The sequence below is a fragment of the Lonchura striata genome, chromosome 9, assembly GCF_050655825.1.
Source record: "Lonchura striata isolate lonStrDom1 chromosome 9, ASM5065582v1, whole genome shotgun sequence".
NCBI classification, from domain to species: Eukaryota; Metazoa; Chordata; class Aves; order Passeriformes; family Estrildidae; genus Lonchura; species Lonchura striata.
The window spans coordinates 3,871,121-3,887,920 of NC_140711.1; the positions used below are offsets into that span (position 1 = coordinate 3,871,121).

The following is a 16,800-nucleotide window of genomic DNA, read 5'->3' on the forward strand; positions in this document are numbered from 1 at the left end:
CTTTAGCTGGCTCCTGTTGTTTTCTTTTTGGCAAAGACAGAGGGACGAATCTGCTCTGGGACAACCCCACTGAAGTCAGATGAGTTACACCAGGCAGAAACTGGAACTTTTTTCTTTTCTCCTTCTTTTTTTTTCTTCTTTTCATTTTACTTTTTAAATTTTTGTTTGTTTGGTTTTTTTTTTGGTGGTTTTTGTGGGCTTTTTAATTTTGTTTTGTTTTGTTTTAAAGAACACAATTTCCAGTCTCCTTTCCCTGTCACAATTTCTCTTTCCACAGAAAGGCTGTGAGAAAAGACTGTCTGCTTCTAAAAAGGTAGGATATCCTCTTAGTCACTAATAACTAATTTCCTCAGCTGTATACATTCTATATATATCGACCAATGGATGTAATAATAAAATTAACATCTAACTATTTATATATTAAAAAAATACTAAAGAGCTAAAATTTTTGTTACTGAATGGGACAGTAAGAACAGATTGTGCTGTGAGAGGGATGCAGTGCTAACACACAGCAGCAGCTGTGCTGCTTCAAGGGCATGAGGTGTGCTCAGAGCTGGCATAGGCCAGATATGGTATCACCTTGAAATGTGTACTCATACCTGGCATGTACTGAGGTGTAACACGGGGCAAAGCTTCTGAGGGCAGGTGTCTGTGAAAGCACCCCTTTCACATGTCTGTGAAACCTTAAGGGAACAGAAACCTGTGGCAACTCATGGTATCATGTATATTGGCTAATATTTAAAGGGATTATCTTTAAAACAGGTTTATTCAGGTAAGTCACTGGAATTGCACAGTGTAATAACAGAAGTTTGCAGGACTGCTGCTGCCTTCTGTCTGCTCATGCAGTGACCACACTTTTGGGTTTTTTTCTTCTACTGGGGGCCTGAATGGCGCCTCTCACATAAATCCTGCCATTTACAATCTGCCTTTTGCTGAGGCTCCCTTTGTGCTCACACAAGGCAGCTGGCTGGAGTGCTGACCTCCCCGGAGCAGAGCTTGCCAGCACTGGCTAATCAATATTCAGTAGGGCTGGCTGCTCATTGCAAAGCCATTGATTATCTCTGGAAGGTTACTCCCCCTGGGTGTCACTTTTCAGTCTCTTGCCTGTACTTCCCCTCCACCCCCATTCCAGGCTCTCAAGAGGACAGAATGATGGAATAGAAATGAAGTTCCCATTCAGGATTGGAATAATTTGTCGTCAAATGTCAAAACAGTCTTTCAAAAGAAGGTGATTTCCTTGCTGCCAGATTTTTGTTTATGCCAGTTTTGTACTTTTAATTTCTGGGATACCTTTAATGACTGCAAGCTGTGACACTTGAAGCATTAGTTATATTTGACTCAGGCAGGTTGCACTAAGCCTTGGTTTGCTGTGACTGAGGGAAAAAAACCTACATGTTTTGCACAGCTGTAGATGACCTGTCTGACTTCCTGTATGGAAGGGGAGAGCCATGATGTCCTAAACCATGCTACTCAAGAGTAAATGAACAGGGAGACTCATGGAAATGTAAAAACATGTCATGCACCCCTATTTGTTGGTGTGCACAGCTCAAAGCACACCCCACTCCTCTTTTCTAAAACAAGAAAGGAGGCCAGTGAGGTTTATGTGGCACAATACCTGACCATAACTCTAAAGTGAGTTTGGTAAAAATCATATCAAAGTCTCTCCGTTTAAATGTGAATTGCCCATTTAAGGCTGCATTCAGTTATTAATACAGCAGTAGGGAACTGTGAAATAAATAGGAAAGTCTAAACACTTGAAATTATTAGGAGTAATAGAGTTCAGGTATATAGACTGATACAAAAGAGTTAATGAAGGAATAGTTTGATTTGGTTACTTTGATTATAAATATAACACTAACAATCACAGCAGAGATTACAGGGCAAAAAGGACAAGGTCAGACGTCTCAAAGGAGGGGAGTGGACAGGTGCAGCTAAGAGGCAGAAGGGTAAAAGAAAGTCCTTTGGCACAAAAGAATTTTACTCCTATGTCTATAACACTGCTCCGTTCAAGTCAGTGCCATTTCCAAAGAGCAGCAACTGCACTGTGTTGTAAACTATCTGCATTAGCAGAAGAACTGAGCTGGCAGTTCATGGGTAGTAATTCAGTGTCCAGATTCCTGTTTGTAATAAGAAGATGGAAAGTCCATAGCCCTCAAGCTTTATCCTGATTGTCTCTTCTCAGTTTGTATTTGAGGCATCACAAAATCCAATACAGACACTCTGTCTGAACAGGAGTAGAGTCAGCAATGCAAGTCAAAACACAGTGGGAGTTACTAAGTCAGGGAAGGCGAGCATCTGTTCCTCTTCTGCCCTAAGCACTGAAGGAGGAGCAGTTGCTGCATGGGCAGTAGGCTGCTCTCTGCTTCTGGCTTTGTACTGAGTGCTCCTGTAGTGGCTGGAAGTGTTCACAGTTGTTGGAACAACACCTAGGCCACACCAGGTCAGCACCTTGCCCTGCTGTGTCTGTTCATCTCACAGAGGGCTGTGCTTTGTCAGGTGCTGATGATTTAGCCCATGTCTCCATGGGCTTGTCCAGCAGCCAGCACTGTGACCATTGCCAGCAAGCTGGTCCTGTCCACTGATACAAACCAGAGACCATGATACAGATGTGAAAAAAGGGCAAGCTGGCATTAAGCTGGCTGGGGTTTGTTTAGCCAAAGGGGTTTCCTGTCAGCTCCCCATCTTCCTGAACAAGGAATGTGATGCAGTGGACCTGCCTGACTGCCCAAGAAAGTTTGTTTAATCATAATTAATGGGTTAAAGTGAAAGTGGACAAGGGAGAGAGAGTTCCCCAGCTGACAAAGAGGGAGCTGTCCCTGGCACAGCAGAAGAGTGACTCCACATGCCATCCTCTTTCTTAGGAAGTACTTTCTTTTTGGTGTTGTCAGCCCTCTGGCATTAGTTAGTGTTTTGGCTATTGTCTGTAAAAAGGCTGTGTTGCTACTAAAGGGAGAAGATCCCTAAGACACGGTTTTGTAGTATGCTTGGAGCCAATGACGTTTCCATCCAATTTGTCTTTCAGCTGTCTTTAACACACTTGAGACATAACTAAAGGATGAGGTGAAGGGCTACTATTATGCCATGGTTAGAGAATATTATCAGTGTAGTACAAAGAAAATCCTAGCAGAGCCTACAGTTCCCATTCCTCTACTTGGCAGAACCTTCCTGTCCCATTTATATTTACATGACGCTGTAGCAATCACTGCAGTGCTAGAGGGAAATACCAAATGGAATATGTTTCTAGCTATTGCTGCTGATGGAGCAAAGTCAGCATTTTGGGACCAAACTGTTCACACCAATCACCAGCAAATCTATCTGATGTAGCAGAAATATCTATCCTGTGTCTCCTTTCAGCTTGTGCTTTAGGATGTAGTGGGTGTTCGGGGAACCAGAGTTCTCTTGGGGCTGCAGTGACAGCCTGTGGGTTAAAGAGTAGGGTCCTTCCATTTTGAAGTTGTGCCAAGTGGTTTCTCCTGAGTTGATGAAGTATAGTGTTGGTTATTCTCTGTTTGCTGCCAGTGCAAGCTCTGCAAACAAAGGGAGAATCTGGGTTCATTTATCTGCATTAGAACTTGCTTTCATTCTGGTACTTCAAAGACTGTTGTAGAAAGAGTGCAGAGGTGGTATGTGCATCTCAGTTCACAACAGGTGGAATTGTTGCCATGCAATGATTACACTTCTCAGGTATTTTCTCTGCAGTCAGGATTATGAGTTTGTTTAATTGGTCAAATTTAATTTTAACATGACATTGGTATGTAATAAATTCACTTTTAGCTTTCTGATAACTTGATTTAAGTTTCAAGGTAAAGCAGCACTTAGAAGATGACTAACCACATCCTTTGCAATGATGAAAAGAGAATGATAAAAAAGTATTTGTTGCTTTGCAACTTTTTTATGATAAAGAACAAAACCCAAAAGATAATGTTATCCTAGCTCTCTGCAAACGATGTTTAGGAAATCACACGGTTTATAGAGGTTCAGGACAGCATTATTTTTTCCTTTAAATATGCCTGTACTTCTTTGTATAGAGTTGTGGGGTTATAGAATTTATCACCATGGTGTCTGAGTGCCTTCTCCATGCATTCAGTTTTCCAGTATCTTTTTGTGAGGCAGTGAAAGGAGAGTGAGAGTTGAATACAGTGAATTATTTGCTCAAGGTCATTCAGCAAGTCTAAGGCAGAACAAGGAACTGAATACAGATAACCCAACACTCATATATTGTCTATCCTTTATTTTAGGAATGAATGGATTCCAAAGACCCAAAGAAAACCACAATATTATTTCCTATAGCTATTCTCAGTCTAGATTGACTCAGACCCAGGCTTTTCCTTGGCATCCGTTGGAAGTAGTAGATAAAAGGCAGATGTGTTCAACAGTGAGCCTCTGTTTACAGCATGACATTTGAGCTTGCATCACTGTTGCCTCCTTTCTTGTTAGAACTGTTCCTGTGCAGTGTCCCCTTTGCCTGCCTGGTGCAGAGAATCACTTTCTATAGAAACTGGCTTGTAAACTGCTGGGCTCGTGGCCAGTGAGGACAAGGGGTTTGCCCAAGGGCAACACAGAACTGCTTCCTTCCCTCATGGTTGCCCTGGCTCCCTGCAGCCATTTGGGACCTGTTCCTCCTTGTCACCATGTATGCAAACAGGAGCTGCTGTTCAGGGTGCTCCTCCTGGAACCCAGGAGCTCCTCCTGGTTCAGAATGGGAGTAGAATGCATTTCAATATCCCCACTTCACACCAGTGTTGACATGTCTGTCTGTGGCTGTCCTAGTTGAGACACACAATACAAAGCAACACACTCCATTTTCAGAGGGCTTCAAACTGGTTTTATTCTAGCACGCATGCTTTTTACACATTCATACAAAGCCCATAAGTTTACACTTTACTCATTGGTCACGAGAGACAAAGTGTTTATTGGAATAGGCAGTTGCAGGTTTCTCTTATTTATCCTTCTTTCTTTCTTGGTTTTTATATCAATGACCTTAGTAGAAAATTCTCTCAGGGGTGAACATGGATCCTCTTATCAAACTTCTCTCTGGCTCACAGAAGTCACTGTAAAACCTCTTCCACATGTGGCTGGGCTAGGCACCATACAAAGAGCCCTGGGACGCTCAGAAGGAGGATTTCTTCCTGGGAGATGCCAGCTTATGGTGGTGGATTTCTCACTCTCTAGAGTTTGTAGCAGAAGTGTGAAGATGCAACTTGTTCACCTTTCCATTGTAGTGTGCCTCAGTGGGGGCAAAGTGCTTGGCTTAAAGTTCCCTCATCCCTTCAGTGCTGTCCTAGCCTGGGACACCTAAGTAATTTTTTCTCTCTGCTTGAACTCAGTTCCTGTCTTTCTTCAGGTGACAAAGTGAAAGATCCCTGGGGAAGCTGTGCTCTTATCAGCTACTTTACTTGATCCAGTATGATTTCAAATCAGAATTTGTCCTCCAGTTTTGAATTTAAGTGGCAAGTCAGGATGCTGAGCAGTGTGACTGCACTGTACATGGGTTCTACAATTTCTAGCTGTTGACCCAGTGACACAAGAATATTAGCTTCAGTTTCCCTCTAGAATAAAACTAAAATTGGTCTGTGATTTACATTCAGGGAAGAGGAGTTGCATTCAGAACAGTGAGGAAACAAATACCAGAAATTTTTTGGTTAGGTGAAATTGATTAATAATTTAATACTCTTAGTTGCCACTGGAGTGTCTCACTGAAAATTCAGGTTCATAATTAAGGTGCAGGATATATTGCTTTTAAAGCTACATTTGGACAGTGGAGCTGAACAAAACAGATACCATTATATGCAATTTCTGTCTTGTGTATGGTCTGTGTTAGCCTGCAAAATGCAAATGAGGATTATCCATTCATTTAGTCCAAAAGAGAAAATTATATAACTTTGGTTCAATTACTTTACTGTAACAAATAAACAAGGAAGAGAGGACTCCAATATGGCAAATGGTCAAATTCAGATAGTGTAAGAGCTGTAGAAGTCACACTGCTCTGATAGTAATCCTTATTTGACATTATTTGCTCAGACATAGTTCCTACATCTTCAAAGTGATTTATATGCTCCCCCCACAAGTAGAAAATCTTGCAGAAGGATTGAGACCAAAGTCTCACTTATATGCCTCGGACTTTTAAGGCAAGGATATATTCATCTTGGTTGGAATGTAGGGTGTTGTCAAGCAGCCTGAGCGACCCTATTTTCTCTCTGCTGTATTTTCAGGGAAAGCACTAATGCAGTTTTGTACATCTCTGTCGTGGAGTAGAAACATTCCACTATTACCAAATGCTGGTCATGGGTGGGAGTGAAAGGGATGTAGAGCTGAAAAGTGCTGGCTAGTTTCCAGCATGTCAGTCCCAAGCACTTTGCAGAAGGAGGCCACAAGGAAAGGGTCCAGCAGCTCCTCTGCACCTCAGCCAAATGTGTGAGAGTCACCCGAGGAGCTGCTGAGGCTCTGGGAAAAAGGTGGGTGGGCTGAGGGGAAGCAGACATGTGTTTGTGATTACTGATAAGGTTGACCTGCTCAGAGATGGACATGGTACAGAACAGCTGAGCACCCCCAAAGCAGCAGGTTGGATGCCAGGGTGGTGCACGCTCCTGGCTGCTCTCTGTTGTCCAGAGATGGCAGCTCCATGTCACTGTGGGGATTGAGCTGGCAGACTGCCTGTGCACCTACAGGCAGTGGGTCCAATTCAGCCCAGAGGTCAACAAACTGCTATAAAAGCAGGCTCTCACCTGAGTGACCTGCCCCTCAAACTGGAGCTTTCTTGGCAAAGCATCTGTGCTTTCTGGCAAAGCTTCACGTCCTCACCAGCACCACGTTATGGCTGGTCACTCAGCACAAAAACCTCATGCATCATACAGAGAGCACAGACCTCCAGTACCTGTAGCTTCAAGCAGGTTTCATCAGCATCCTTTCACTTCAGGATTTTGTTTAGAAAATAAAGAGTAAGTTTTGTTACCTTTGTCCAACAAGAATGGTTTTTTTTGAAAGATAAAGGACTATTTGGGTTGAAATAGTTATTCCAAAAGCCTGATTTGGAGAGACACTTGATTTGTGGTTCATCTTTCTTTCCCAACACTGGTGGGTTAATGTCTTCCCCCAGACCTAGCTCCAAAAATGCTCAGATATTTTTGAAGGAAATGAAGTGGGGGCAGCTTGCCCTCTGCTGGCTGCTGGCACCCAGGCGTCAGAAGGAACTCCAGACAGGGACTTTGGGAGCTCAACTAGTGATCTGCCTAATTCTGCTGGAGTATAAACTGGTTATACCCAGATGGGTGTCAACATGAAAGCCCCTTCTTTAAAGTGGCTGCTATGGGAAGTGGAGTTGTCTGTCAGCAGCCAGCATGAGCTGGCTGAGCATAATCATCCTCTGACTTGAACTTGAACCATCAGATGTCAGCCTAGTTCTGCCTCAAGGATTTTCAGTGCTGAGTTACACCAGTTATCTCCTTTCCAAGAAGCTCCCTTTCTCTGCCCCACCATGCACACAAGAATGTGCTCCCAGTAAGTCAACAGCACCTCAATATTCCCTTGGAGAAAAGAAATGAAGGGATAGGTGGGTAAGTCAGGAATGGCCAGTACTGCTTCCTGCATCTGGCTGTCTTTTATGAGATGATACAATGCACACAAGCTGTGCTCTCCTCCTGCTACATTGATCAGTAGCAGGGAAGGTGACCAAGGGTGGCAGAGTCCCTCCCAGGGCTACACTGTGCACTGAGGATTATGTACAGATTGTGCTTCCATACTCAAACTTGTCCACCCTACAGCTCCTCTGTCCTTGTGGACTGGTTCTTCAGCTGCCTCAAATTTGTTTTGCCATGACCTTCTGTCAAAAAAAAAAAAAAAAAAAGCTGTTTCTATAACCCTTATATTACATGCTTTGATGTTAATCCTGACATTCTTTACCTAAATCCAAATATGCATTGCTTTTACAATTTTAAAGGAAAAATACTTATCTTGGATCTTAAATGCCTAATTGCATCTGACTAAACAAGGCCGCCTTAAAATAAACCCCAGGAGGAAAGGATCCAATTGTTGACTTGTTAAATACCAAATTAAAACAAAACCCTGAAGAAATGAAGGGGTGGCAGTCAATGATGTTACAGTTGCTTAGGGACTGATAGTTAGAAAAGTGGCATACATCCAGAAGAGGCCTACAGCAAAAAAGAGGGAACCTGGCTCACATGGAGAGCAGGATAAGGTACTGCAGAAACTGATTTGTATTTGCAAAAGAAATTTAAGAGAGAAGTGTGTATATATTCTCTAGTTGGAAGACTATTGATTAAATAATATGAAAGAAAGTGAAGGAGAAAGTAATTATGATGATGAGAAAGAACGCAAAACACTACTGTAATTTTTCTTTAGCCCCCTGAAGACTGCAGCCCTTTGTGTTTCAATGCATGAGCTACTGTTTGGCATGTTTCCTGAACCACTTTGTCTATTCACTTCTTGCTAATGTGAAAGTGCCCAGACTCCCTGGAAAGGCAGCTTTGTTGGAAACCTTTCATTATCAAGGATTAGCTGTTTGGTAAACCTGTGTCCCCTTTAACAGTTTGACGGGAAGTGGCGACTAATGAAGGGCTCATTGTGGTGGTGCTGTGAGTATGGGGCTGGAGGCTGTTTTATTGCTCAACTTGCAAACCAGGGTCCTTTGTGCTCCCAAGGACTAAAGGGAAACTGAGTCATGCCCTTTGATTCTGCTGAAAACATGTGGTGAAAAATATGCTTTTCTTTCTTAGTGCTCTTGCCTTGCTTATGGTCTAAAGGCTTTACATATCTGGGAATTTTCTTGATATGCTACAGAATTATGTGTGTAGATTTAAAAATTCTTGTGTCAGTGCCTAGGTACAGCTTACCTGAAACCTCTCCATATAAAATACCAATATGAAAAACTGAAATAAAGCAAACCACTAGATGTCTTTATCACTTCATAGTGTAGTTTAAATGCTTTCTAAAGAACCAAAATCTGACATCCTCATCCCACCTCTAGTTGGGGAGAAGGCATGGTGGCTAAATATAGAATCTACATCTTCACTGATAAATTTCCATATGTGTTTTACATCTCAAAACAGATTTCTTGAAATCCTTTATAAAAGTAATGGACTAGAAATCATTCTTAGAGAAAATGCCTAAGTACAATTTAAATAATGAAGAAATACTACTGAAAATCATCATCAGTCTGTGATGTCAAACAGGATTCTTTCATCTCTCTACAATAAATCTTTTTCATTGAAACTCCCACACCACTCATAACCCCAAGGATGCCCAGTGCTTGCAAATGCAAAGGAGCAAAGAAAGGCAGCTCTGTCAACCACGTGGGCAAGAAAACAAAGCCCTACCCACATCCTCAGCCAGGCTCCATGTGTCTGGGGAGGTGAGTGTGGAAGCACCCAGGGAATTATTAAAGGTCCAGAGACTGTTAAGCACTGGTGCTGTTGGGTGGAGGGGCCAGGTCAGTGTGGAGCTGCTTGTTTTCAGTTGAGAGAAGGCCCCAGGAATATGGCTTGGAAATCGCTCTTCTCCTCTGTTAAAGCCAAGCAGGCCAAGTGCAGGGAGTGCCCCTGCTGATCCAGAGCACAGGTGACACAAGTGGCTCCTGCCAAGGGAGGCTCCACCCACCCAGTTGTACAGAACTGTGTGAACACATAAGGACTGTGTGACTTTTTACTGGTGATCCTCAATAGTTTTCTTTTCCACTGCAAGCATTTTATGTCTTGATGCCAAAGTGGCTCCATAGCATTCATAAAGAGAGGAGATGCAGTGCTCCTTTTATATACATTTTTGGTGTAGTATCCAAGGGAGCTTTAGGACCCCGGTTCCCAGCACAGTTCAGGGCTTTGTGGTGGTGCAGGGGGACAGGGCACCACGACACAGGACAGGAGCTTTTGTGCTGCTGCTGACAGATGACAGCAGTGCAAGCCAGGCTCTCCATCTTCAAAACTAAACAGTGACCTGCCTCTTTATTCTGGCAGTCTTTCTGTCCCCCAATAAACACATAAAGCATAATGTCCCATTTTTAAGATGCAGCAATGATAAAAGACATACTAGAAGCCCCCAACAGCCTGTCCCTTGGCTAAGCAGGAGGAAGACTGGATATGAGATCACAGATGCAAATCTCATTCTTTGGATAAAACTCTGGCCCAAGCCTGTATCCCTGCTGCTGCAAAGCCACAGGCACTAAAACCTGGTCCAGGTCTTGGCCCCAGCAGATTCTCCAGGAGCACAGCACCTCTGGCAGAACCATGGTAGAACCCAAAAGTAACAGCTCCTCACTGAGCGCCCCAAGACCATTCCCACACCCTTACCCCGGCTTACAATGTTCTCCCATCCACAGCAGTTAAAGAACCAAGACGGAGCCACATCCTGAGACAGGCCAGCAGTGTCACTTTTTTTCCTTTTGCTTTGATAGCAAAAACAAGGCACCTAGTTCCCACCAATCTCTTGGGTGTTTCACCAGAGAAGTAGAAGAGTAGGGGAGACCCTGCCAATGGGCTGCTCTGGCTAGGTCCACCCTGGGAGGGTGCACCAGGATTCATCCTGGTTCCATCGGGATGTGATGGTGGGCAGGGGACTTGGAACAGAGGGATTCCACTGAGGGATCCCTTCTCACAGTGAGTCTCTGATTCCTGCTGCCATGCTGAGTGCCACTTGAGCTGCCCCCTCACTGCTGGGTGTTTTCCTCTGTCTTGCTTGGTCGTGGCTCTTTCTTTCTTTGGGGGTGAGGAAAAGGAGGTTTTGTTGGTGTTTTTCTCTCATCTTGCTAGTGGAGTGAAAATGTGTAGAATGATAAAATGAGGTGACAGGAAATGACATCCTGCCCCACAGGCCAGCCCCTCAAATATTTGAGTGCTAAATTTGAGCCTGTTCCTGTCTTTGCTATCCTGAACACTCATCCCTTCACCTTGCGTGACCATGAGTTTTGCCTGCAGACCTGGCACGGGCCAGACAAGGTTTCTATCCTGGTTTTTATAATTTCCTCAGTTGTGGATTGAGCTCTTGTGGTCTTCCTAAAACATGACCTCACAGCCATCACATGTGTGCAGAAGTTGGGGATGGACTGGTGAGTGACTCGAGTGTAGGGCACCAAACATGAATTAATAAGTCAAATAAAGATTCCATTGGTCTCTCTGGAGTTGAAAGAGTACCAGCATGTAGCCAAACTCAGAGAGAAGGCAATAAGAAAAAAATCTATTTAATTATTACAAATAATTAGCCCCTCTTTGATTAACATGGAGACCTTACTTTAAGCTATTGCAAACAGGATCCTGGTCAGTTTTAGAAGTACTGAACATAAATACAGCAAGTGCTGAAACACGCTTGTCAGAAATTTGGTGTCTGACACATAAAGAGAGCTGCTGTGCTAAAGGGGTGTCAGTTACTCTAGCACAGCTTCAAAAAGCTCTCCTGCCTCTGGGCAGGGGGCATCTGCTCCGGGTTTGTTGATCTTAATTTGGTTCTTCCCAGCTTAAGTCGCAAGTTAACCATACACGACCAGAAAAAGATTTTCCTGCTCAGGGGTGTTCTGCAGAACCTTCCACCAGAGGGCAGCTGGGGAAAGGAATGTGATGGGCTGGCCTGGCTCAGGATGAGAGCAGCTAATTCGATGCTAATTATTATGCTTGTTACTTCCTCCCTAACCAGATGCAATCCCCTTCAGCCATTTCCAATGGCATTATGCTTAGGGAATGCTTCCCACAATAAAAGCAAAGGCAGCGTTCTTTCCCAATTGCCCCAAGATCCATTCTCAGATGTAATCTGCGTTAGACACAGTACAATTAGTTATTTGTGTTTCTGAATGAGCAAAAGACTAAGCTTTAAAAATCCAATAATGCCTCTGAATGATGTGTTTGCAATCAGTTTATCCCTGAGCTCCATTAATTGCAGATCTGGTATGCTTTGTGCAGTCTAAGGTGAGAAGAGCAGAGGAGTCAGCAACTTTTTACTTCAGCATGGCATCTCCTCTCTTTATGAATTATGTGGACCCACTTTGGAGCCACTTGTAGATATAAAAAGCCTAGGGTGAAAAATTATGTAGAATCACAAGTGAAAATAAGTGACAGCTGCTTCCTGGAGTAGTCATACATTAAGAATATAGGGAATGGAGCAAAACTACTTGTGCTAAGTACTTATTTTGCCTTTCCTTGTGAAAGAAGCTACTCAGCTATGAGACTTGGTATCTATCTGCACTACCATATCCCACACTCCCTGTGGCCATGATGTGTGCTTTTGCTTTTACATGTTGCAGATAATCACTGAAGACTGAAACAAAAGATTCAGTGTTTTTCAAACAGTAATAAGTAGCAGCTCTGACCACCCCCTAATGACTAATCTCAGTCTAATTGTGTTTTTTTTCTTTTCATACTTTCTTTTTGCAATTTCTCTCATTTAGTGTCCCTTTCATTTATACTGTTACTTTCTCTGGAGAGAGAGATGTGCTCCTCCATCTCATGTTGAGGCTGATTTCAGCTTAAGTCAATGAGATCTCTACTATACTAATAGCAATTCTTACTGTGGAAGTGAATTGGACTTCAGAGAAGCTGGAGCTAGATGATGCTGACAATTGAAATATTATTTCAAGGTTTTCATGTCTCATGTTGTAAATGAGAAGTTATATCACTGTATTTATCTGTCACAAAGGTAACAAAAACCTCTTAGTTATGACAAATTTCTCTCCCTCCAGACATACCACCCATGTTAAACTTGAATGTCTGATATTTACAAAGTTTTAATGAAGGCTTTGGATTGAACTGAGACCAGAGCTGAAGACATTCTGCCACTTGTTGCCTTCTCTTTAGGTTTAACTGGGAGCTTGACATTTACATACCTCTGCTGCCTCCTAATTTGTGTGACTGGTGTCTGATGATCAGGGCAAACACAGAAGACAACTTGCAGGAACATCATCTCCAGATGAAAATAGGTTGGATATAGATGGATTTGGAAATACTAGGGGATAGAAACATAAAAGAAAGACCAGTTAACCTCAAAGGCATGCAGAAGTGAGGAACTGAGTTCCTGTTTGCCAGACTGAGAAACAGCAGAAGAGTCTTTCCTCCTAGAAATCCATAGTGGTACCCAAATGAGGCCCTAGGTTCTGCAATGGCTGGCTGGCTGCTGGCAGGGGAGCATGGACTGTGCAATTCCCCACCATCCTGCCTTCAGTGCTCCATGGACACAGGGCTCTTTTGGTGCCTAACACAGTTGCTTATTCCCTCTTCTTTGTAACCCAAAGACAATAATAAACTCAAGTCTTAAGTGAGTTCTGTCCATCCCTGTGTTAAGTGAAGCGTGGGACTTGTGAAAACCCGTTTATGTTATGTAGTTAAGGACTCTACTCAAATACAGAGTGTCACACAAGTCACCTTCATTCTGGTGATTCTTAGTGTCTGAGAGCCTCATTTTGCAACCAGAGTGATGTTCCTTTAGCCCTATTTTCCACAAAGAGCTTTCAGTTAAAACAAGACAACATTTTTTTCCCCCCCATGGGCAGGTGGACTGAAAGCAATTGTATGGATCTCCTTGTTTTCTCAAGGTCAAACTGACTTTTAAAATTTCTTCCTGTATCTCTGCACAGGAATGCCAAAGAAGTGCTGTAAGAAGGACTGCTGGAGAAACAGAAGAGAGTACTTCTGAAAAGACACAGTGCCACACTGAGGTCAGAGCCTCTTCTGTTTCAGTTGGGATTGTGCTTTCTTTCGTGGTATATCCAGAACAGCTCTTTTCAGGGACTGTAATAATCTGTGTTCAAGCATCTTAAAGCAAATTCTGACTCCTTTACATGGGGGTATTTGAGCATCACAATAAAATGTTCAGAAAAAAAAATCTATTTCAACATGATCCATACCAGCTTTAAAAGCTGCCAGCTGTCTTTAAAGAAATTTTGGAATATCCTTAAGTGGAAAACTAATTTTATAGCATAATTTTTCTTTCAAGCTCTGACAATACCAAAAGTTCACTCACTCCTCATACGTATTATGATATTGAATTATGATAGGTTTTTAATTATATGATGGTACAATAGATTTTATGTACCGTGTAACAAAAGCTTCTTTATTGATTCATCTGAAGACAATGCAACATAAAGCCCTTCCTAGGATTGTCTCCCACATAGGTACAAAAACTACAGCTCAAAAGCTCAAAGCAGCAGCAGAAATATTTTTTGCATGATTTTGCATGATTATGAGCTATGGAGAATTAGCTGTTCTTTGCATCTGTCAAACTATGAGATTCCAGAACTGAATACTTTTTTTCATACTAAATTTAATTGGATAAGTCAGTGTCTCAAGCCCTGTTTGATGCTAGTTTTACCAGTTCATTTCATTAATTTTGGTGGCATTATGTAGCCCTGTTTTATGAAGGTTCATAATGGTCCCAGAGCAGTCACACCTTTCTGTGTAATTTGTGTGCCTGTCATAGGATATAAGTGCCTTCCATTCTTTGTGTTTGCTGTTCCATTACAGTAATTCAGGGAGGCACAATTATCCTTGGGTAGAAATTGAAGGGAGGTGCAACATCTATGATACAGATTGTCTCTGCTCTGTCTTTTCACATAATTGTTCTATTTATAAGCTTGGTCCAGTTCTTTCATTTTGCTTCTTCTCTGTTTCTTATTTACTACATCTGTGTTCTTCCCAAAGCCATAAAGTACTTCAGTTTCCTTATGTGTATCTTTCCTGCTTTCTCTAATTTGGCTTTTGTCTCTGCTGCCAAATGTGTGGTGTATAAACTAGAGCAAAGTGTCTGAGGTATAAAGGATGCTTACAAGAACATCTTATGTATTGTTCCTCTAATTTGAAATAAATGGACTTTACAGCACAGAAAATGAATGTGGTGATGCAAGTGGGACCATAAAAGCATCTGGCCAGGGAAGCTCCTTTGTGCCATGTTCCCTTCCTGCCCATGGAAGAGTTCACACTCTCTGTAGCTAAAACCAACTCAGCTCAAAAGGCAAATTCTCAGACTGGGGAAGAGGAAGTCAAAGGGCTGTGCCTGCACTTTTGTGCAGTTCTCTCAGGGAGTCTTGGTGGGAGACTTAAATTGAGAAGTCAAATTTAGAACATAAAAAAAAAAGAAGATAAAGCCTGTTCACTGAATTCTGGGTAAGACTAAGAAGAAAGCTTGTCAGCCAGTGCTGCCAGTGGTCTGTTGGCCTGCTTATGGCCTTTCCTAGCAAGCACCAATTCAAAGTTATTAATATGCAGTCTCTTCTTTTGAGTGAAATTTAAACAGCAGTTTTCTCTGTCAGTTTGATACCTGTGAATGTTCTCCTAAACTCAGGAATTTTCTTGTGCAGATGCATAAATTTGTCTACTTTCCTGTGTTGTCCTCACAAGAACCAGAGCATCAGACAACACCCAGGACATACTTACCTTTGAAAAGGCAGAATGGTAAAACTGGTTTCATAGAATTCCTGTCTGAGAAAATACTCTTCAAACATCCTGGATTTTAAATGTTTCTGCTGCTCCCTGGGAAAGTAAGTAGTAAAACAAGCTAGTGTGGATGTGAAACCAGTTACAGAAGTGAGTTACCTACACATAAACAGTCTTAAAATATTGGGTATTTTCACATAATGAAGTAATTTCTGTATGCTTTTGACATGAGAGAGAGCTGATGATCCTTTCCTCTTGGAAAGGTGTAGCAAGTGTTTGGGAAGGTGAGGGCCTCAGTGTTTCAGTAATTGAGCAGCTTCAGCTCACTTCCTTTACCTGATCCAGAAGGTGCTGATTTACAAGCAAGTGCAGACCTTGCAAACAGCACTGAGGATCCCTTGAGCTCAAAAGGAATATTCACATTTCTAGCATGTCAAGAGTGGAGAAGAACACTGCTTCTGGTGAAAGCTGCACATCATATTTTAAACCTAAACAGTTTATGAGCCCTGACCCCTGTTTGAAAATAGGGGTCCTAAAAAAAATCTGGAAAATGACAGCTGAGCTTACCAGCCACTTCATAGAGATTAAAGAGCCTGTCTCTAGTGGTCCTGTTTCAAAATTTTGGATTAGGCTTACAGTCTCTACAGGTCCTCTCTCCACAAAATGAAATTAATTCTTGATTCAAACCTACTATGAGCATTTATGGTTTAGCAAAGTTAGGACTCATTGCTTTCATTTATGTTTAGGGCTCCCTAAGCAAGCAAATTTTCCTGGAGTAATGCAGATAATCAGTGGAACTTATAGGAAAACTCATGTCTCCTGAAATCATATCTCATATCCTCCTATCCCTTTAATTGATTTGCAGGAAATAGAAGGAAAGGGCTTCAGCAGTAACTCAGAGATGAGACATATAGACTTATGTAATAAAGGAAAAAGCTGTGGAGAAATTCAGATTGTTTTTCAATCCTCCTTTTCCTAGCTATTGTTCAAGTGGATGTTACCTACAAAACCTGGGATCCTTAGAAGCAGAAACAAAAATGCTATTACTTAATATAAGAATTACATAGAGTTTAAATGGAACTAAACCACTCTTGTTTGTGGTTTGAAGTACTAGTAGGAGAATAATGATCCATATAAAGAGCTGCGCTGCAGCTGCTGACATGAAAATCATCAGGGTTTAAAAATGTGTAATACAGACAGCATTAATGATACCTTAATTAGAAATTGCTTACTTGGAGATAGTATCTAAATGGAGATACAGCTTCTTGAAGATTTCAAAACAAATGAGCAGATTTAAGCAAGGAAAGAGTTGTCCAAGGCTAAAATTATTTACCTGAGGAAGGGTCCCAGCATAACATGATTGGAGGCTATTTAATTTAAAGAAACATGAGACATAGATATATCTCTGTGTGGATGTAGGACCATAGTCAATTAGAAAATC

General features: G+C 42.1%; 1 protein-coding gene across 1 annotated transcript in view; it reads left to right on the forward strand.

Moving 5' to 3' along the window:
• The first annotated feature begins 277 nt into the window (after nucleotides 1-277).
• Nucleotides 278-16,800, forward strand: part of ARHGEF4 (Rho guanine nucleotide exchange factor 4) — a 204,448-nt gene continuing 187,925 nt past the window's right edge. Inside the window, exons 1-2 of the mRNA XM_085586985.1 lie at nucleotides 278-313; nucleotides 13,565-13,645. The gene's annotated coding sequence lies outside the window, so the exon portion shown is untranslated. The remainder of the gene's footprint in view (nucleotides 314-13,564; nucleotides 13,646-16,800) is intronic.